This window comes from Calonectris borealis, chromosome 1 (genome assembly GCF_964195595.1).
Source record: "Calonectris borealis chromosome 1, bCalBor7.hap1.2, whole genome shotgun sequence".
Classification (NCBI taxonomy): Eukaryota; Metazoa; Chordata; class Aves; order Procellariiformes; family Procellariidae; genus Calonectris; species Calonectris borealis.
In genome coordinates, this window is record NC_134312.1 from 119184109 (window position 1) to 119205499 (window position 21391).

General features: G+C 40.4%; 1 long non-coding RNA gene across 1 annotated transcript; it reads left to right on the forward strand.

Annotated features, from left to right (window-relative positions):
- Positions 1–6149: 6149 nt before the first annotated feature.
- Positions 6150–21212, forward strand: LOC142092489 (uncharacterized). The gene is made up of 3 exons (XR_012677097.1): positions 6150–6351; positions 8496–8594; positions 15620–21212. It is a non-coding gene; the product is annotated as an uncharacterized LOC142092489 (long non-coding RNA).
- The last annotated feature ends 179 nt before the right edge of the window (positions 21213–21391 follow it).

The following is a 21391-nucleotide window of genomic DNA, read 5'->3' on the forward strand; positions in this document are numbered from 1 at the left end:
CTGGGCTGACAGCCACTACCTGTGTGGCACTTGGGGCAAAACGCGGGGCTTGCTCCCTCGAAGGGCAGACCCAGGTACATGGCAGCAACTTGTGTCGCTCTGATGGAATTTAAGTAGCAGTGGCCTGTGATGGGGGTTAAGATATTCCCAACAGATGATGTGTGTGTGGATCACTGCTGTGCCATATAGTGGAGTTTGGAAGGTATTTTTGTTGCTTTCTTCAGCTTTTAGGAATTTGGAGGTGCTAGTTAGATTCCAGAGTTAAAGAATCGGAGGTTAAATAATTACCATGTTAAGGTTACTCTGCAATCCTCAGGTGCTCTCTCTGTATGTGCATTTTAATGTCAAAATTGTACTGAATATTTCTCTCCCTTAAAGTAGTTCTTTTATTCCGCCTTTTTTTCTGGTTTTGTTTGTTTGTTTGTTTTGAGCTGGGTTTTTTGTTTGTTTTTTTTAAACGCAGTTTTATTTAGGAGATCTGAATTAATTTAAAAACGTATTAGCTACTTTGATATGACAGCCCTTTATTACTCAATTTATACAATTGTTACTGTTGTTGGTTCATGCAGTGCTACATTTAGCTGCAAGAATAAGATTAAATAGATATATTCTGTTTATTCCTGAATTTATGACAAAGAACTCGACTAAAAGGTACATATTTTGCTTGAATTCATCTTGGATGTAATTCTACTTGTGGAGTTAACCAAACCCAAACTTGACTTTGAACTTCAGTCATTGTTTTCAAGTTTTGCTGAGCCTGGACCAGCAATGAACTATAACAACTCTGGTAGCAGATGAACCTAAACTGAAACCAAATGGAAAAATTATATTAACTTCAGTAAAGTGATACATACATTTGTTTTCTGCATGTAACTGATCTCCTTTGGGACATTATTTTAACAAATATGTTTAAATTGTTTAGAATAATCAGACTTCTGTATTTGCCGCAACCCAGAGCTGAAATGCATGCATTAATTGGTATGGAATGATAGCATTCATAACTTGGAATAAGCAAAATTTATTCTATGCAAATTGGGTAAACGTCCATAGGGAAGCTGAAACATACTTTTTTCTGCTTTTTTAATAGTTTTGAAATCTTTGCTTAGAGAACAGTGGTATACTTAAGGAATTCAATGGGTGAAGTTGTACAGGTACGTTGTATCTTTGTACGTTGTACAAAGTCACGACAACAGAAATGTATGTAAAAATTCACTATTTGCCATCAGAAGAATATGGAGTACATACCTGAAAGAGATCAGAGATGATTAAGTCTAATAAAACAGTAATTTCAAATATTGTTCATGTATTGGACAATTTTTAGAGCACTACATGGTTTATATAAGCATATGTTTGATAAACTGAATAAAATTGTTTTTTAGAGCACCTGAGTAGAAAGGCTATACTTTACTCCTAAGTAACACAAAGGAGTTAGCTGAAGAAATAACTGTAACTGATACACTAAACAACAGGAAGCATATTGAAGTTCATTATCTTTGGTGGAGAAATCATACCAAATCCCAGCACTGTAATACATAAATGTTAGTGTTTCTGAATGCCTCAGAAATGAAGAAGATAATAAAAAAGAAATTAAAATCTCTGTATTACATATAGGGGCTATATACACATTAAATCTTATCAATGTTTTTTAAAACATTTCCCATTGCACAGAAATTTCTTTTTCATTAAAATTTATCCTTTAAAGTATATCAGACTTAAAAGAACTACGCATGTATATAAACAGGAAAAGGCTACAGAAGACAACAAAATACACCTATTTGTTCTAATGTCAAGGTGGAAAAAGCTAGTCAAGATTAAACTAAGCCAAAGAAAAATCCATACAGAAGGTCTAAAGAAAGCCAGATAGTATGTCATGTTATAATTAGGAGAGGTACAAAGAAGTAAAAGTCAAAGACTCAGAAACAAGAGTCGTAAGTAGAGTAGAATAAAGCAGATGTAAATTCTTTGTCCATGTAATTAGAGGACCATATTCAGCTGCTAGAAAGTAAAAAGAACAAGGACTAGATTCTGTGCTATTGAAACCTATAGAGCTTTTTGTGTTAACTTCAGTGGCAGCATGATGAGGACTCCTCTAAAGAGGGTAAAACCACTGCCAACTGATGCGTCACAGGAAATGTAGAGATACCTAATATTTTGGCGACAAAGCAGTGCTGGAAGCGGAGGTGTTGAAAAAGCAGAAGATGGTGATAGGAAGGCATGAAAATAAATGCAGATAATCCCATAAAGTAGATAATATTGGTCAAGGAATTTCAAAGGTATTTAAGAATGAACTTATTTTCCAGCAAAAATGCACAATTTTTAAAGGACTTACCTCAGAGTAAATGGTATTAGATGGTTTAAAAAGGGCTTGAACTGACTGAAAATTGAACTGACTAAAAAGGGCTTCACTGACTGAACAGTGCAATTTTTTTACTTCCCTCTCAAAAGAATTGGCAAATACGGAAAATAATGTTATGAAACATGTAGGGGGTAACAACTAACAGTGGATAAAACAAAACAAGTGATTTAGACATTCAAAAAAATTATTGAAAGAGTCTGGCAGGAAAAGAAAACAGTGACAGGTTTATCCGGAATAAGAAGTACTTCAGAATTAGAAAAGAACATATAGAAATAAATGGTAATTTTTCCTAGTGCAAAAGGTTGATACGGGGTGTTGTGAGATTCCGTATGATGATGTGCAAGTTGATATCTTTAAAAATGTTGTGGAAAAAGAAATTCTTAACGAAATAGTAAAATTTGCAGACTTCTGTGTGAGAACTGATTGATATAAAGGAACTGTTTGGTAAGTTGCCAGATAGCCTATGGCATGATACAAGTATGTAGAATAAAAACAGTAGAAGGTAAATCGCACACTTCTACTGAAACTTGCATATTCTGCCAGCAGCAATAAATTGAAGCAGGCAGTGTTAAAAAAGAAGCTTTTTTTTAAAGGAATGTTAAATACTATTTAAATAATCACACATAATTAATGTGTAAAGTTGACTAACTCTTTGAGTGCTGAGAGCACTTGAAAAATAATTTGATTTTTTATAGATATTGAAAACATCCACAGTCATATTAAACAAAAAAAGTGTTGCCCAAAATTTTATCTGGGAGCTGGATATTTCGTAACTCTCCATGATGTTTTCTATGAAGATAGCAAAATTTTGGATCAATCAACTTGCTAGCTTGATCTCACTTGATAATTTTTTTATTCCTTTGGTCATTAAGCCCAGTATTTGGGTCAGAGCAGCCACTTAGAGGAGCATAAATTGCCATGTTTTCCCAGGAAACAAGAATATGTGCTTGCTAATAATGCAATATAAACCTCACATTTTACATCAGCTTTTATAATCAACAAGCTTTGCATATCTAAGTTTTGCAGTGGCCTCAAAGGAGACTTGAATGTAACAGAACTTTTTTTCTTTTAAATATTCATTTGGGACTGGGAAAAAAATGGTATCACTAACTGATACCAATACTCTCAGCTGTTTACATTTTAATGTGATATAAATAGCTTTTAAAACTCCAAGTCTAAAATTACAATTTATGGATTAGTTTTTATACACGGATGTTTCTTTCTGCTAGTTGTAAGGAGTATGTAAATGGGCATGCAATTTAAGGTATGTTAATGACTGGATATTTACAACCTTACTATTTTGATTGTTGGACTGTGGAGCTAGCTGAGATAGTACACAGATCTTTTTTAGTTTTCTTCTTGTCACATAAAAGTAAAACTATGTAACTTGGTCCCTAAAATATCTTTTTCCTTTGGCATATTAGAGATATGGTGACAATGAGATACCATCATAAAATGTTGAGTGACACTATGCATTTTTAATGACATACTTTTCTGTATGCTTGGATAGCAGTATTTTAAAATGGGGTAAGGGACAGTATGGAAATTATTTTTAACTTTCATATAGACACACATATGCACACAGTAAAGTTATCTAATAATTTTCAAAGGCAATAAAGCACATATATGTATAAGATTCTTCTTAAAAACCATGCTAGTTTTCAGTTTTAGACCTCTTTCAACATTGCAGAGACAGATCAGCTGCTGGTTGAGTAGAACTTGGCATTGACTATGAACGTCAGAGGAGAAAGAATCCTTTCATTGTGGAGAAGAAAATTCCTGTTGACAGGACGATGCAAAGTAAACTCTTCTGCAAGGTAAATTCTGGCCTTTAGGTCTATTCTTTAGGATTCAAGAGAAACCTAGTTTTCATCCTCTTGCTAATAATGGGCTACTCCAACTTCTCAGAACATTATAAAGAAAGACATAGAAGAAGAGGAAGCCAGCATGCCTACGCAACAAAGTAAGGGAGGTTATTAGAAGCAAGAAGGTATCCTTTGGAAACTGTTTTGGAAATGCAGAAAACAGATGGGTTCTCTGGGTACCCAGCCCCCTGAGCTGGAAGACAGGGACAGGAAGCAGAATGAAGCCCCATAATCCAAGGGGAAGTGGTTAGCGACCTGCTACACCACTTAGACACACATAAGTCTGGGCCAGATGCGATCCACCCAAGGGTACTGAGGGAGCTGGTGGAAGTGCTCACCAAGCCACTTTCAGTCCTTTATCAGCAGTCCCTAGATAACCAGGGAGGTCCCAGTTGATTGGAAGTTAGCAAATGTGACACCCATCTACAAGAAGAGGCGGAAGGAGGATCTGGGGAACTACAGGCCTGTCAGTTTGACCTCAGTGCCAGGGAAGGTTATGGAGCAGATCATCTTGAGTGCCATCACGTAGCACGTACAGGACAACCAGGTGATCAGGTCCACTCAGCATGGGTTCATGAAAGGCAGGTCCTGCTTGACTAACCTGATCTCCTTCTATGACAAGGTGACCCGCGTAGTGGATGAGGGAAAGGCTGGGGATGTTGTTTACCTTGACTTTAGTAAAGCCTTTGACACCGTTTCCCACAGCATTCTCCTGGAGAAACTGGCTGCCCGTGGCTTGGACAGGCGTACTCTTTGCTGGGTAAAAAACTGGCTGGATGGCAGGGCCCAAAGAGTGGTGGTGAATGGAGTTAAATCCAGCTGGCAGCCGGTCACAAGTGGTGTTCCGCAGGGCTCAGTATTGGGGTCAGTTCTGTTTAATATCTTTGTCAATGATCTGGACGAGGGGATCGAGTGCACCCTCAGTAAGTTTGCAGATGACACCAAGTTGGGCGGGAGTGTTGATCTGCTCGAGGGTAGGAAGGCTCTGCAGAGGGACGTGGACAGGCTGGATCAATGGGCTGAGGCCAACTGTATGAGATTCAAGAAGGCCAAGTGCCGGGTCCTGCACTTGGGTCACAACAACCCCATGCAACGCTACAGGCTTGGGGAGGAGTGGCTGGAAAGCTGCCCAGTGGAAAAGGACCTCGGGGTGTTGGTGGACAGCCAGCTGAACATGAGCCGGCAGTGTGCCCAGGTGGCCAAGAAGGCCAATGGCATTCTGGCCTGATTCAGAAATAATGTGGCCAGCAGGAGCAGGGAAGTGATTGTCCCCCTGTACTCGGCACTGGTGAGGCTGCACCTTGAATACCGTGTTCAGTTTTGGGCCCCTCACTTACAAGAAGGACATGGAGGTGCTGGACCATGTCCAAAGAAGATGAATGAAGCTGGCGAAGGGTCTAGAGCACAAGTCTTATGAGGAGCGGCTGAGGGAACTGGGACTGTTTAGTCTGGAGAAAAGGAGGCTCAGGGGAGATGTTACCGCTCTCTACAACTACCTGAAAGGAGATTGTAGTGAGGTGGGTTTTGGTCTCTTCTCCCAAGTAACAAGTGATAGGACAAGAGGAAATGGCCTCAAGTTGTGCCAGGGGAGGTTTAGATTGGACATTAAGAAAAATGTCTTCACTGAAAGGATTGTCAAGCATTGGAACAGGCTGCCCAGGGAAGTGGTGGAGTCACCATCCCTGGAGGTATTTAGAAGACGTGTGGATGTGGTGCTTAGGGACATGGTTTAGTGGTGGACTTGGCAGTGCTAGGTTAATGGTTGGACTTGATGATCTTAAAGATCTTTTCCAACCTAAATGATTCTATGATTCTATGATTCTATAAATTCTGTTACATTAATATGATAAGGCAGATCGTATGAGCTTGAGGAAAGACTTGCAAGGGCATGGAAAGAAAAAAAAACCCACAACAAAATCCAAGTCCTTTTCCGTAAGTATCCGGAAGAGGAGTCTTGCCACAGAGTGGGTAGGGCCTGTAGATCATCAAGGTGTAAAAGGAACACTCAGAGAAAGCAAGACCATAGGAGAAAAGACTACATTCATGTTCTTGCGTCTGTGTTCACAGTGCAACAGCTTAGAGAAATCTAGAACTTTGCATTATGGGGAATTTAGGAGATCTATCTTAAAGGTAAGTGCAGGGCAGAAAAACTTAGAGAGCAAACACATAAAATAAGCAAGACATCATGGGGACCAGGTGGCCTCCATCCAGGAGTTCTAAGAGAACTCAGGTGTCAAAAAGCTGAAGTACTAACTGCAGTGTGTAACCCTACTTTTAAAACCCCTTCCCCTGTTAACCAGGTGGGGAAGGCAAATGCGAAAACCCAGGCAACTACACACGAGTGAGCCTGTTGTGTTGTCTACGCTGGGCAAATAAGTAGTATCTGTCCTACAGAGCAGAATCAAGGGACACATATATAAATATGACATATCAAGGAGGACAACACACCTTTTGTTACATTATTTCAAGTATTGCAGATCTATAATTCTTTAGTGATGTTAACGTATTTGTGGACAAGGGAGATCTTATGTTTAAGGGCTACTGGGATTTCCAGGGGCAATGAGGTCCCTAAACAAAGCTTCATTTACAAAGGGGCAAAAAAAAAAGCAGCACCTTTATGCAGTAAGAAGCAAGAGGAATGGATCAAAAAATGGCTAAATGACAGGAAACAAAAATAAAACAGAAATAAAAGGTCAGTTTTCATAGAAGAGGGAGATCACAAGAGGAGTCTGCAGGGACCTGTGCTGTGACTTGTGCTGCTTAATGTATTCATAAATGATCTGGAAAAAGAGGGTGAGCAGTGAGATATCACAGATTGCTAATGATACTAAGCTATTCAGGTAAAGGAAAGTTAGAGGACAAATTGTGATTAAGCAGTTAAAGGGCTGACTGTGAAGAACTGAAGAAATGAAGAAAGGCCTTACAAGACTGAGTGACTGGATAATAAAACAGCAGATAACATTTGATGTAGTTGTGTAAAGTAGTGCACATGGGAAAAAAATATATATACAGTGATGGTGGGCTGTAAGCTGGTTTTCCACTCACAAATGAGATTTTTGTGTTCTGATGAATATTTCTATGAAAATATCAGCACAATGTTCCCTTTTACTCAGAAAAACAAATCAAATATTTGGAATTATTATGAGTAGAACAGAGAACAAAACAGAGAACATTGTAATGCATCTGCCTCAGTATCAATCCATAGTTCTCTGTGTATTGAGTAGTATGTACAGTTCTTTTCTTCACATCTCAAAAAGGGCATCACAGAACTGGAAATGATTCAGAAAAGGTTTGACAAGGATAACCAAAGAAACAGAGTGGTTCTGTATGAGGTATACCTACAGTCTCTTAACTCTGAAAAACAGATGGCTATGGGGAGATACGACAGAGGTCTACAAAATCACCAGTGGCAGCGAAAAGATGAAGATGGAGACAGTGTTACTGTCTTTTTCCAATATGAGTACTAAGAATATTAATGAAGCTGGTAGGAAGCATGTTCAAAACAAAAAGATGGGTTCTCTACATGATTTTAAGCTGTGGAAATCTTTGCTGCAAGATACTGTAAGATGCTGCAAGATGCTAAAGGTTTGGGAGATAAACCCAACCAAAGAGATTAACAGAAGAAAAGTCCATTAAATATAAGGACTGTTACATAAGAAAACGTCACCCACTGTTTACATTGCAGAAGCCTCCAAACCAGAGAGTACTGGACACTGGGAGTGCTTGGGGACAACATGCTTACCTTGTTCATACGTTCTTCCTTGAGCATCCTCTGTTGGCTGCTGCTGGAAACCAGATACCAGATGAGTTTTAAGTTCCCAATATAGCAGTTATTTATGCAAATACTATAGAAAAGAGCAGATTAAGAGGCCATGAGGTTTACTATTATGACATGATTCAGAGTCATGAAAGGTTAGGAAAAAGACTTTAGGAAGAAAAAAATCTTAATCCATATAGCTGGAAAATAGTGTCAAAACCCGTTAAGTAGTGAAGTAAGTAGGTCACCCGTGTGTAAATACCTAACACCAGCCCTCTGCAGGGAAGGCATGCTGGTGTCTGAGGGTTCTGCTGGTGATCACTGGGACAGCTGCTAGCTACAAAGGCGTATCACTGAGCAGAGGGAGAGAATTAACTTAGAAAGCAAGAAAAGGCTGAAAGAGCACATGGTGGAAGAAAGGCTACCTCCTTGTAGAAGAGTCCACCTCAAAATCCTTCTCCAAAAAAGAAAAGGAAAATCTCCATGAATTGTCCAAAACATTTTGGTTTTTTTTCAGGTGGCCGCTGCCATTGTGAGAAACAGAAAAGGCAAGAGTGCAAATGTGGCAGGCAGTAATGCAAGAGGGAGCATGACTATCAGATGGGAAGAAGAAAATGTAATTTCCTCCCATTGTGTTTGTATACTCAGAACTTCTCTCTTTTTAAATGTATGGTAGAACATGGCATAATACTTCAATGCAGCCTGAATTAAAACCTTTTTATTCATAAAGGTAACCTGAAAACAGACTGTATCAAAGATGCGTATCTTACCTCAGCTGTTTGCACATTCACCAGATTATAATGCTTGCTGCATTGAACTGTATTAGCTGAGGTTGAAGTTGAGTATCCTTTCTAATCTCCCTTTTTCATCATTTAAAAAATCCTTTTGCACTGGAGCTTTGTGTGCTTTGTTTCAACTCAAGAGTTATTGGAAAACTTAAGCAAAATCAGTTATTTTTTGCTTATATAGCATGAAGCAAAATACATTTTCCATTAGTCGGCAGTTGAAATGTCACACAATCATAACGCAAAAGATGAAATTTGGCTTGTGGGGCCATTAAGGAAAGGAAAACAATCTAAGTCTGAAGAAATTCAAATCATTATTTTGATGCTGCAAATATTTAAAACTGAAATATCTATATTTATGCAGTAAAAGACACCATTCTAGGAGATATATAACTGAAATTGTTCATAGTGCTATATGAATATCAAGCTGCTGTAGTACTGATTACTCTTATCACAAAGTTACCTTACACCCTTAGTAATGGCCTTAAAGGATTATTTGGTTCTAACTATGCATAAACTGGTCTACTGCCACTGACATTTCTGCTGCAAGTGCTGTGGCCATTTTGGAGGTGGTACGTCCAGGCTCCCATGTCTCTCCTATCCAAGGAGGGGACTGGAAAGGTGACAGTATTTAGAAGATTAGGCAGCAAGGAAGGGCTGACGGCTCCATCAGCCGTGGTATGTAAGCTCTAGAACTTAAGTGTGATCTGTGTACCACATCTGTATGTAACATCTGTGTCAGACAGCAAACCTTGACACTTGACTAGGAATATGATTACTTTACGAATATCTTAATTTTATTTAGAGAAATATGTTTATTCTTCCTATAACCATAAAATGAAACATGTAAAGGAAGATGTACTTTGGGAGTCATATCAAAACTATAAGGTGCTTCTGTCGGCTCTGAAGAAGCAGTGACTTAACACCTTTTCTCTCAGAACTAACTGCAGCAAAGTTACTGACAGAATTTTGTGATACAACTGGAAGCTGTTGCAGAAAGCCCTGTTTTCTGTAGTTTATGATACTCTGTTGGGAAAAATAACAACAAATGCTTGGAAAACTTCCCTAATTCAGAAGTAACTTTTAAGCAATTTTTTTTTCTTTTGTGGAACACATACAGCAACACTTGTCTGTTGTCTGTAAAAAAATTGTATATTGTTGTCTCTTTGGCTAAGAAGCAGATGATGCTTAGGGCCATCTGGAGTTTGGGTAAAAATTAATGACACAGAGTTGGGATATTTACCATAATTTATTATACACTGATGTCACTGCCCTGAAAAGCAACATGAAAGAGACAACAAAAAGTTCTTCCTTGTGAAAATTTAAGCTATAAATATTTTTGCTGCTGTTTTCAGGCTTTTAAACTTGCATTTGGTTTGCAGTTGCTTATAAATTTCCGAAACCAAAATATTGCCCTTTCCAAAATAACCCCAACTTCTCCCTATTCCTATTAAAAAAAAAAAGGGCGAAAAAGAAAAAAATCAGCCTGAAGCAACACCCAGGACAGAAAACTTCTTCCAAGTAGTTAAAGCTTGGCAAACCTATAAACAATGGAAAACAAACAAACAAACAAGCAAGGATTAGTTGGATGTTTGCCTCAGCCTGAATGTTCTGGACACACAAAATACCCCCCCCAAAACCACCCCAAAACCCAAAAAACAAGGCTAGAAAGGTTTCAGCTGTTTCTCAGAATGAAGTTAGGAGGAAATATGTTATTTTAAATTTCTGTAAAACCCTTAGACTTTTAACTGAAAACTCAGTCCTCTGGAACCAGGTTTTAATAATCAATATAGGTGCTGCCCTGGTGCCAGAGAGGGTTTTTCTGTTCCTTTCAGATTTACCCCAAATCTCATACTATGAATGCTCAAGGCTCTGACCACCATGCACGCAAGTACAGCATGTCCAAGACACCCGATGTATTCCACATGTGTAGAATATGGCTCTGCATCACACACACAAGAGAGTCTGGTCTCAGTGACTACATGCCATGTACATAAATTGATTATATTCAGTGTCAGGCTTATTGAACACTGGCTTTGGGACCTATTTGAAACTGGGACTTGGTTCTCGCCCCAGGGCTTAAGAAGACAACCCTTCTTACTATCCTCCCCAAGCAAATTATGAATGTCTGAAGACTCACAGTTGCCCATGCACAGTAGAAACTTTGCTAAATTCCCCAAAGTTCCTGCTTCTCCAAATAGTACAGCAGTGGGCTAATTGAAGTTGCTTGTTCCAGCATGTGGTGGCATCTGAGTCTGGGCACTTGCACCTACAGCGAGGAGAATGTCTCTTCTGTCTTTTCAGCATTGCTGCTGCCGAGGTGCGGAGGAACCAAACATCTCACTGAATGTGAGAGGACAAGGAGCAGGGTTACTGTGGGTGAGGGGATAGGTACAAATGGGGGAAAAAAAGATCTCTGGGGTATAGGAGATGATAGGGTCAGCTGTACAGACAGGAGTTTCAGCCTCAGCAAAAGAAGCGTCTGGAAGACTAGCCTTGGGCCTCAGGCTTCTTTCGATAAATACTGCTCTTGCTGTGCTTTCTTGGGTTAGTACTGTCAGCCCTTGCCTTACATCTTAGATACAGCCTATGATGTTTTGCAGTATTAGGACTCTGCCTAATTTAATAAAAAGTGAATCACTTCCCATAGCACAACTCAAATACGACATCTTACTTAATCTACTTGAGCGTTTGATCAGGGTAGCTGGCTTTTCAAATGTATTGGGGGGGTATGTGCTCTGTTCAGTGGCCACTGGCATTAACCTAGCAATTAAGAGTAGTACTGAGAGTAGTTAAGTACCAGGAAGGGAGAGTTAGTAATTATAAAACAGAAGAGCTAAGTAACACAGTGTTCTGTACTTTGTTTCACATAGGAAAGAAAACTGTACACTCTGTCCGTTCCAGATATAAAGTACCTGTGTAAATTTGAGCACTGTTTTTTATTAGTCTCCCATGTATATAATTGGCACTGTGTAATCAGTATTTTATTAAATGAATATAGTCTAGTTCTTCAGAAAATGTATTAATTCAGACTTCTGGGTGTCAAATATGGGATTTACATTCGATACCGATACACCTAGAATAAACTTAAAAAGTCAGAGTAGGTATGTCACATTAATTCTTTTATATACTTACACTACTACAGATGCATCTTGGCTACAGCAAAGGTAGGGTTGTGTTAAAAAAAAAACACTTAAAAATTAACATGTTTTGGATTTTCTCTGAAGATAGTGGGATTTTGATATGAACGTTCACAATTTAGTTTTTAGGCACTTTGAATTTTCTATATGCTTTTCATTTAGCTTTGTCATAATTTTCAAGTGGAAGTCTTCAAAATTATGTTCTGCCTGAAATTTGGCTACAGTAGTCCAATTTCACATACCTGAGGTATTATCTTTAAAAAACTCCTCTGTCAATACATACAAAATTCAGTTGAGGCTTACTGTGAAAAGACCTGCTATGACATAGAGGTTGGAAGGGTGGAAAAAAATGGGTTTGAAGTAATTTTTCAGCTTTTGTTTTTCATAACTGAGTTTTATATACCAAGAGATAAACTTTATGTGCTGTGAGCATAACTGTTATGTGCTCTGCTTATAAACTCGATGATGTGTGCACTCATAAGCATGATAGTCTTCTGCATTCATAAACTTGATGGGCCCTACACATAAAAATATTAGCTATCTGGAGTTATGTTAATTTTATTCTCCAGAAGGGAAAGAATTTATGGGCAATGCACTTAACAGAGAACAGAGAAGCGGTTTTGTGCAACCGCTGGCATACTGAGTTTCATGTGCAGCTGCTGCTGAATGAAATCTTTCACATCTCTACAGACTTGCCACCTTTACCCAGTCCATTCTACAATTTAAAAAATGACAGATTTCTTGTGAATGACAGATTTCTTGTGAAACAGTTTGAAATACTATTTATGAAATACCACCAATGCAAATGCACAAAACCCAGCAACAAATGAAACAGAAGTCCTTTTTCTCCACCACTCACAATCAGGTTTCACAGCACTTACGCAAACAACATACCTCATCTTCAATTATGCTACCAATGCTCGCCAGTATTCCACCATCCCCCATATAAAACATCTTTTTCCATACATCATATAACTGTATCCACCTTCCACAATTAGTACTGGTGCAGATAAAGGTGAGCTGAAGGAAGTCTATACTATTTACACACACATAACGGAAGTAACGCGATTGTCAGTGACGGTGCATAAAGTCAAACGTAGTTCAAAATGCTTGGCTTCTTGAAAGCCCAACCACCACCATTTAAGAGCCAAAATGCAGTTTTAGACGTTTACATTTAAACTCGATCTAAGACTTTATTCAGAAATGCACTCAAACATTGACACTGATAACACTTGACCACAAGTTTAGGCAATCTGTAGTTATGACTTTGTCGGTGTGTAAACATATCCTAAATAAATCAGTGTGACTGCAGGAGTTTCAGACAGCTGTAACACACTAGTGTACCAGCTGTGCGTCTTGTGTTGCCATAGATTTACTCAATGTACAAAGCCTGGAACTGACCTTAATAAAACCACACGTGACAATACACACTCCTGCAGAGGGAAAACCACTAATAAAGAACAGTCCAGCCATCTATTCTGTAATGCTTATAGGCCAGTTCTTGCCCAGCAAGTGTTGCCAAAACGCAAGCATCTGGCCCAGCTCAGGATTTCCTGAACTGATTTGGAGATAGTTCAAGCCATTTTCTGCTAAGGTCTTTTCACAAACGTATCTGTGCTGAATAAATGAACAATCAGACCTCCTGACTGCAGCTGAGGAAGAAAAAGGATGCATTACCCCAGGTTCTTTTTTGGGGGCTGGAACCCTTGCAAGCTTTTGTCATTTCCTGAGACCTGAAAGCCATCATTTCTCCAACCTTATTTTTCTCCTCATCCTGGCAGTTCAGCTGGCAGTTAGTTTAATATTAGCGTCCCAGCACAAGGGAATTTGGGGTGGAAGTCACTAACATCGACGCTAGGAGATAGATAGCCCTGTAGTCTCTTTAAAAAGAATGGGGATGGAGAACTGTAAGGTCCAACAGAGCCAAGTCAGCCTAACTCATTGCAAACCATCTGGTGACCTTCTGGACTCATCTCCCCTACTATAGCTCTAAAGGGAACTGGGACCTGACCTAACTGCAGGAAGAGCGGGGCTGGCTGACATGCTAGCACCAAACTGTTTGTATGACATTATTCTTCCCACACCGGTTTCAGATTTTTGTCCACGTGTGCTTCCCGCACAAGTGCTTGTAGCATTCTGCCCTCCCCAGACTGTTACAGACAGCCTGGGTAACTTACAGTGGGAATACTCAAGGGATATCCTCGCACCAGCAGAAAAACCCTGCCTGGCAGCCGACGCGCTATTTTAGTAGCTCTGTTCTGGCATGACTACCCCTGTGGGACTTGACACCGCAGGCCTGGTTGGCCATACCACTGGCATGCAGCAGTGATCATGATGAGGTGGGCAGGGGCATTCTCAGCATAAGGTCAGCACCAACCTTGCCTGCCTTGCCAGTTCCCTGGAATAGCTCACGAAGGTGAAACTGCAGGCCCCTAAAAAGCGTGCCCTACAAAATAGGAGTGCTGGCCCACATAGCAATTAGCCTAAATTAGTGATGCCACAGAATATACTCGAGGGCCACAACGGTGTGCACAGCCAGGGAACTAAGTCTGAAATATACATTATAGGAAGGTAATGTACACAAAGCTGATTTGTTTTACATGCATATTGGAAAGAAACAAACTCTTTTCATTCTTGTTTCATAAGGCTGAGTGGGCTGCCTCTTGATTAGGCCCTCAGTCCATCTCGCGTAATAGTTTTTTAACTCCTAGTAATGATCGGCCACCTCACGATTTCATAGACCCGTCTTGGGCAGGGATCTCGAATAAAAGAGGTTCCAAGAAGTTTTGTGAAAATTGGTGGCTGGGTTAAGGACTGATCCTGGTTAATTAGTTAACTGTTTCTCATTTGTGAAAAGCTAAACTGTAAATGGAACTGTTAATGCTTCTGTTTGGTTGGCTAACTGGCCAAGCTGCACAAGTGTAACCCCAAATAAGTCACAGTCTACAGTCCCCTTTGCTCAACACATAGCACAGGGTCACATGCTGGAGCTTTGGGGTAGTTCAATGTCTGAGGTACAAAGGGAATCTGAAAAACTGAAACAATATATTGAACTGGGAGGAGATAGAGGATCTGGGCAGAAAAAGGGATAGACAACCAAGCATTCTTGCTTCTACTGCTTGAGGAATGATTTCTTAGTAGGTGAAATGCCGTAAGTGGAAAGTTTAGGGAAATGTAATTTAAAACTCATCACAATTTCTTTTTCTTAGCTAGCAGGAGGTTTTATCGTCACGTAGGCACCTAGCAGAACATACTTCTAAGAACTTTCTGGAACAGATTTGTGAAGTCAGGATAGTGCAAATATGTGTTGGAACTTCATAGACAATATCCTTCCAGAGGGAGCACAAGAAGCTTTCTCCTGACAACAAGAACAAAGTTTTCATTTTAGCCAGCAAAGACCTACATTCTGCTGCACAACTACAGAGTAAGGAAATTGTATTTTGTATCACTGGATAAGCTTCAAAAGAAGCTGCCAGTGAAGGACCTAATTTTAACAGGATTGAGGACCGTTTTTGACTCTTCCAGGAATTCCTACAGAGAAACAAAAGCTTTATACTGAACAGGTGAAGGTAGATTCAACTTAGCTATGTTACAATCAGCAGAACAAAATACAAATTTTTAAAGAGACATGAGTTGTGTTGTACGAGTCCTTTTGGATGTGAGTGAAACTTTATGATGAAATTAACATCATGTCTTTTTCATCTTTCCAAATACAGGGAAACCAGATCCCTCTAGAAGCTGGAAACTGAGGATGTAGAGGAGTTCCTAGAGGGGGATATACTTGACATTGTAGCACTTGATTTGCAAAATTTTTAAAGAATCACAATTTTTCAGGATGCCTGATTTTAACAGAAGACTGTTCTGCACTCCTACAAATGTATTTATCATGGAAAGTGATTTCAGGAGAACTGTGATACAACTTTAAAGTATACGCTTTCCCTAAAATAAGTAACACAGCTTCTCTCCTAGAGGCTTCTTCCCAAAAAAACTCCACTGTTTTGGGGAAAGACTTTGAAATTGGAGTGAGGAACTTGTCATACTCAGGAGTGTGATCTTCTGTAGAGTGAGAACACCACAGAATACATGCCTGCCATTCAAGAGAATAGCAGAGAAAACTCAGGGAGTCGCACAATTTTTTTCATAGCAAGCCTCATCCGGCAGCAACAGCAGCAATTCCAGGACCTTCTGGTCCAGAGGCGTGCCAACCTACACAATATGTAGTACTGGCTGTCAATCCAAACCCTGTACTATCAAAGCCGGGCTCTGATGATGACTCAAAAGCGTATCTATCTACATTCGAATAGGTTACCATGGCAACCTCTCTGGCCTAAAAAGAGATGGACCACATTAGTTACTTAGCAGCACCTTTTTGACAGGCGAAACACAAGCTGCTCACTCCAGATGATGGTTTGATTTAGAATTAACTCTGTCTGAGAGCTGCTATGGCGTTCTCTGAAGTGTTAATGATGTAACCCAGAGAGAAGAAGTTCTTTTGGGACTTAACTTCAGATCATGGCCTAGCACCAAAGGGATTGAGCTACATGGTGGCTTTGCCTGAGAAACACAAGTCAACAGAACAGTTGACATAATAATCTTTTTTTTCTATATTATGAAGAAATCCTTTCTGAACATCTTCTAAGCTGGGTCTGCTGGCCTAAGAAGGCCACTCTTGCAGAGGATGTGCAGGATACCAAGGATTATTTGAATTGCTACTGGCACAACAAATCTCCTAGATTGAAACATCTATTCAAAGTAGAAACATTAAGCCCTGGAAAGATCAGAGTGCCCATGACTGGTGTGTGAAAGAAGTCTGGAGTTCAGACAGAAATGCACACACTCCAAAGGAAAAACTGCTTGGTTACAAGGGCTTTTTAGGGTTTGGATCACAGAATGAAGACTTCCAGAATGTATGGACCCCTCTACTCAATATAGCAAGGTTAGAAAGGGAAAAACTGGGACGTATTACCCATGGTCACATTCCCTTATCAGACAACAGTGTGGCTGAAACAACAAAATGAGTGTCTGTAGTTTGAAGCAGGAGGAGATGGAACTAAGCTGGTAAGATACCGCACAGCTTCCATAGACTTGGGAAGTACTTAGCCCCTTTATTAGGAAAACGTCTTCATCTCCAAAATGGTAGAGATAGTGTTACTGATATAATGTGTGCTCAGACGACCACAAAAATGACTATTGACACAACTATACTGCTTGAAGTCTATGACTGGCTGAACACTGGGTTGAATAACTAAAAAGCTGTTTGAAACTACTCATTATGTGAGTAGACATTCCTAACTCAAGAGTTATGAAGTCCTGGTAATCTTTGACAGGAAGTGAGGAAGGTTCTGAAATTGCCTATTGCTTCCAACATCTGGGAACCCAGGTAAGTAAATCTCGCATCATATGCAGACTTGTAGACTATGCCCATAATCAGAGGCAAACAAATGAACCAAGGAACAAATAAGCAGAACTGGCCACTGTGGATGTAAGAAGTGCCACGTTTAGTACACCAATAGTCCATCCACTTCAGTACTGTCTCTTGCACAGCAGCTTTCCCTACCAGAAATTTTAAAGAAAACAATTATAAACCAAGCAGACCTAACGAATAATTCCTTTTTAATCTTTACTGGGTAGAAGATTCAAAGGATGAAAGTAATGTTATGTAATTTTCAGCTTTTCCCTCTGATTTATTGATCTCTTTAATCTATTTCTTTGGTAAAACAAAGTAAATAGGAACACACAAATATTTATTTATTACTTTATATTCATCTGCCATGCCATATTCTATTGTTCTTCACTTAGATGACAAAGTCAGTGGGTTTTCCCCCAAATACCAATAATAATAATAGCCATCAGTCTGGGAAACCCTTTGTTTCTATAGCATACTTTCTGTGGTAGTCCTGCACCTTTGGGAACTCTTGGATTCTTTAAGTTCCAATTACAACCATTCCTGCACTGGTCTTAAGTTTACTTTGTTGACAGCATAAATGTAAATGCACACCAAAAAATAGAGGAAAATAAGAAGGATTATATTTCTCAGCATAATCATACTGAAAGACAGGAGAGGCAGAATAGTCAACCAAGGTTGACTGTAAGGTAAAATTCTGTCCCATTAAGATACTGTAATTTAATGTTTTGAATATTGTGTATCACATCACCTTGTACCTACTGAACTAAGAAAACTTTTATACTGTTTTGTGGTTTCTTTTACTTCTGGTCTATTTCTCTAGACTGTTGTATATTATTTTCTCTCTTAGATCTTATTTCTCCATACTGTATTCTTTCCTCCTCATTTTTATGTACTTTTTTTCTTATTTTTTCTCAAGTTTTCTGCTTATTGTTGTTCTTTTTGGCCCAAATATTCAGCTTTCTGAGGAGTTAGTCTCTTAGGAAGAGAAAACCAAGTATTTCTTAGGAGCCTGTCTACTAATTCATAAAGAACGTATGCAAACTCCTATTTTCAAGTGTGATACTGAAATACTGTCAACCTACTCTAGGTGGTTTTTGATGAAGAGTTAAAAAAAAAAGACTCTCAGTCTTTCCTGTCTTGCCAGTCCCTTCCTTCCTAAAGAACAAAAAAAGTAAGATATGATAACTCATTATTATGTTAAACAAGGTAGAAGAAATTAGCAAGTATTTGGATCCCCTTCTTCCAGATCACAAACTATTTCTCATTGCTCCATCTTCAGTCTCTATTATCTCAGCTGCTTCTCTCCAAAGCTGATCTCTTAGAAGGTAATGTCATATTTGGTTTGCTGTCATATTTGGTTTTGGCCTGTTGTATGGAGTTCACTAGCAAAACCTTCTACCCCTTACTCCCACCCCACATCTATGCAATACTGACTTCTTGGTTACTCCAATACCACCGTTTATGGGATGTTTTACACAACAGATCAGGAAACTGACCTGGTTTTAAAATCAACAAAACGTCGCTGGATGGAGCAAGATTCTGGCTGAGTCCCAGCTTGGAAGACCCTCACTTCCCAAATGCTAGACCCGACCTTTACCCTAGCCGTATCCACAGCACAGAAGAGGACTCCTAGCTCCCAGTGCTAAGACAAAGCTGTCTCCTTCTCCCACCCTGTGTGCTAGGTTTCCAGGTGAGGCAGGATTCTGGCAGAATCCCAGCCTGGAAGACGCTCGGATCCCTAGCTCTAGCCCTAAACCTACTGGCAGTAGGGGACACAAGTCCTCCTCCCAACGCATACAGACAAGCGAGTCCATCCTGACACCAGCTGTCATCCCAGATTCTGTGGCTGGAGCAGGATTCTGGTAGAACTGCAGTTCGCATTGGCCTTGTTCCTTAATTTTAATGATTACCAGCTTCAACACTTCAGCTGTTGAGAACCTAAAGAGAAAATGTTGTAGACCATCTGCAGTGTGTATATATGCTTTTAATGAAATGGACATTTAAGAGAATACTGTTGTACAAGAGAAGAACTATACAGGTTATTAATTATCAAGATAATATTATCAAGACAAAAATATTTAGTTGTTTGTGCTGGAAAATAAAATTTTAAAAAAGGCCATCACCTTTTAAAGGACATTTTATCTCAGCCCAAGTTGCCATGTACCATAAGCTTGGTATAGCCAGCAAAATAAAAGCAGAGGACTACTGAGCAAGTGCACCAACTCAGGAAAACTCTGTAATATCTTTAAGCGTTAGCAAAAAAAAAACCCTCAAAAAAAACCCCAAACCCCAACAAGTTACATGCTGTAACATACTCTAATACAGTAAATGGTGTGACAACTTTCTATGAGCTTTGCAGTTACTTACATTGAACAACAGAGAAATTACTCCGCCACTGCACGTCACCATTCCCACAGAAACAGCAAAGAGATTTCAGCAAAGTTTACAAAATCCTCATGGGGATGGAACCCCACTGTCCTTAAGAGAAGAGCTGCCCTTCCTTACTGATGAATTGGGCAGAGCATATGCAAGACAGCCGATGCTTTTCTATATGTTCTGGATTTCATAGAATCATAGAATCATTAAGGTTGGAAAAGACCTCTAAGATCATTGAGTCCAACCGTCAACCCAACACTTCCATGCCCACTAAACCATGTCCCTAAGCACCTCATCTACACGTCTTTTAAATAAATTTCCTGCACCATACACTGTGCGCGCAGGTACCCTAGTCCAAAATACGATGATACTAACTTAGTAGTCCTTGGCTAGAAGCAGGAGATCCTGTGTGCCTTTGTTACACTGCAGAAGGCGCGTGTTGGCTTTCCTCATCCTGGGGTAAGAGCTGCATTCTGGTCATACTTGAAGGCAAAAAGAGGAGTGTCAAAAGCAGCTCAAAGTGACCTCTCAATCTTTCTGGGGCTGAGGGGAATGAAAAATGACTGCCTAAATCACGGCGTTCCCAGACACCTACCATGGCTTTAAGGTGCAATTTCACGGATGATTTAATCTAACTGAACACTGTGCTGTGACTCAGTGGGGTTGGTCCCGCAGTTCCCCCACCACATGTTCCTGCTGTGTCCTGTGCATCAGTATTTCTCCTAGCCATATAGAGAAGTTTTTATTTTGGATGGGTGCTAGCATTCCTGCTGATGTAGAAAACAGAGGCAGAGGGAGTGCGTGGCTGAAGGTGGAGGGGCTCTGGACTGCTATTTTCAGCTGCAAATTTTAGCTTGGTTGAACTGCATGTGATACTGCATTTGTAAAGCAATGCTTAGATTATTTGGGGGACTTAGGACTTTGGCTGTTGCTGCACCTGTCTCCCTCTCCTTGGCTGCTTATTTCCACCTTTTAAGCTGAGATAAAATATATTAAAATAGGAAGAAAAGCAAGTGGAACAAGTGTTAGTAATATGTCCTAATTTCTTCAAGGAGGCTGGCTGTGAACTAAAATGACTTAAGTATCACATGTTAGAATTAAAGTATTAGATAAAGGCCATACTCTACTTTTTGATCTTTGTGGGCATTCCAGAAAAAAAAATTTTAAAATCCCTGTCACAGATTTAGGCTGGCTGCACCGCCGCCGCCACCCCGCTCCGCAATTACGAATGGAAAGGAGCCTTCCCTCAGCAACGCCAGGCTCCCTTCACAGAGCACACTCACACCGCGCCTGCCAGACGAGGCGACTTCTGAGTGGATTTTATCTTTTTTGGGGAACATATTTATTTTTAGAAGGGGGATGAGAAGGACTCTTGGCCGCCCGAGTCCCCCGGGCACACCACACCGCTCCTCCCGCGTGGGAGGGCGGCCTTCAACAACCCCGCAGCCCGCCCTGCGGCCTCCCCACACGGGGAAGGCCGGCCTGCTTGCCCTGGCCTTGCCTCGGGCGGCCGGAGGGCCCCGCTCCCCCCGCCCGCCTCCAGCGCCGCCCGGCCCCGCCGCCGCGGTGCCGGCGCCCCCTGCGGGCCGGGGGAGGCGCCGCCGCAGCCCTTATGGGGCGGCGGTGAAGGCGGGTCGCCCCCCTCCCGGGCGCCCACCGTGCGGCAGGGCCAGGGGCAGCCGCTCCCCTCCCCCCAGCGCCGTTA